This window comes from Tupaia chinensis, unplaced genomic scaffold (genome assembly GCF_000334495.1).
Source record: "Tupaia chinensis unplaced genomic scaffold, TupChi_1.0 Scaffold144070_1, whole genome shotgun sequence".
NCBI classification, from domain to species: domain Eukaryota; kingdom Metazoa; phylum Chordata; class Mammalia; order Scandentia; family Tupaiidae; genus Tupaia; species Tupaia belangeri.
In genome coordinates this window covers 30,896-32,933 of record NW_006203923.1, presented here as the reverse complement: position 1 = coordinate 32,933, position 2,038 = coordinate 30,896, and positions in this window count along the sequence as shown.

Below are 2,038 nucleotides of genomic sequence, written 5' to 3'. Positions count from 1 at the left end.
CTGGAGTTCATTACCTCTCTTCTCTTGCATCTCTGTTAGGTTTGTGACTGTGAATATTCTAAATTCTTTATCAGACATTTCCACGAGTTCCATTGTCCCATCTGCGGATGATGAAGAGTTGTTATTTTCCCTTAGGGGAGAGATATTTTCTACGTTTCTCATATTTCTTGTGCCTCTGTGGTAGTTTCTGGTCATCTGATAGATTATATATTTCTTCCTTACTTCTTGAAGTTGAATCTGAGCATTCAGAGGTGTGTAGGAGGAGATATCCGCAACATCTCTGCAGTTTCGTTTTTCTCCCTTTGTGTGGCAGATTCAGTGGGAATTGAGGACTATTCTGACCCTTATAGTATTCAGATATTTGGCTACTGCGCACCTGGACTTGTCTAGACACTCATTGTCTGGAGGCTGAGAAGCAAATAATGAAGATAAAAGAAAACAAAGAAAGAAAAGAAAAAAAAAACAAAGAAAAATAAAATTTTTAAAAATAAATAAAAAAATGAAAACTGTGCAACACACAAGCATTGTGTGAAAGGAATTACACCTCAAATACAAATGGCTTCTCAAAGGCCTGTGTTTTGGCTTCTTCTAAATGGGAGGGGGAAAGGTGAGAATTTTCAAGAGAAAGGAGGATCTGAGAGTATAAAAATACCTTAAAAATAAAAAAAAATTAAAGAAAAAAATATATAGAGAGACAGAATACAGAAGGTGCCCTACCACTCTAGATTGGGGTCAGTCGGCGAAGTCTCAGCAGAAAATGTTCCGTTGACTTAGCCCCTGAAAGGGATTACTCATACCTCAAATGCAGGTGGCTTCTCAAAAGAGCCTGCATGTTTTCCTCTCCTAACTGAGAGGGGAAAAAGATGAGAATTAGCAAGATAAAGGATGATCTGAGAGCCAAAAAAATATATAACTTTAAAAATATATTGGCAGTGCTGCCAATGCCCCGGTGGAAAAGCTGTGTTTCTGTCCTCATTTGAAAATGTGAAAGAAAAGCAGGTGCCTGAGGTAACTCATCACAGTCCAAAGACTCCTTTCTTGCTTGTTGGTTCCCAAATTGATCTCAGAGATGACTCCTCTACTATTAAGAAACTTGCCAAGAACAAACAGAAGCCTATCACTCCAGGGACTGCTGAAAAGCTGGCCCGTGACCTGAAGGCTGTCAAGTATGTGGAGTGTTCTGCACTCACACGAAAGGCCTAAAGAATGTATTTGTTGAAGCAACACTGGCTGCCCTGGAGCCTCCAGAACCCAAGAAGAGCCCCAGGTGTGTTTTGCTATGAGGTCCTCCCCAGAGCTGTTCTACAGAGCTGGTGTTGGCATCATACTAAAAGCAATGTTTAAATCAAACTAAAGATTAAAAATTAAAATTTGCTTTTGCAAAAATACAAAAAGAAAGAGAGAGAGAGGTAGAGACAGAATACAGAAGGTGCCCTACCACTCTAGATTGGGATCTGGAGGGTGAAGTCTCAGCAGAAAATCTTCAGTTGTCCTATCCCCTGAAAGGGATTGCTCACAGCTCAAATGCAAGTGGCTTCTCCTCAATATATACGGGTTTTCTGCACTCTATGTCAGAAACTGAAAGTTTGGACGATATAGTACAGAGTGGGCAATGGTAGATTCTAAAGATAGTAGGGATAGGGGTAATATGGAGGTGGATAATGGAGGGAAGGAGGGAGGGAAGGTAAAAGAAAGTAAAAGTGGGTTAAATTGACAAAAAATGAAAAGCTATTTGCTGCTGCTGATGTGTATAGTAATGTTTTTCTTGACTGATATTCATTGGTAATCATGCTGGAAAAATGCTGTAAAGATATACGTGTTTAAATGTAATTATAAAAATAATAATAATATAAAAATGACAATCATAAAAAAACAGAAAAAAGAATTAAAATAAGAAATATAATAGTAATCACCCTCCTTTCCTCCTAGTCCAGTCAGTAGTCCTAGGCAATCAGTAGTCTACTCTTTGTCGTTATTGAAATGACAGCAGGTGTCCACACAAAAATGTCCACAAGGATGCTCATAGTAGTATTCTTAA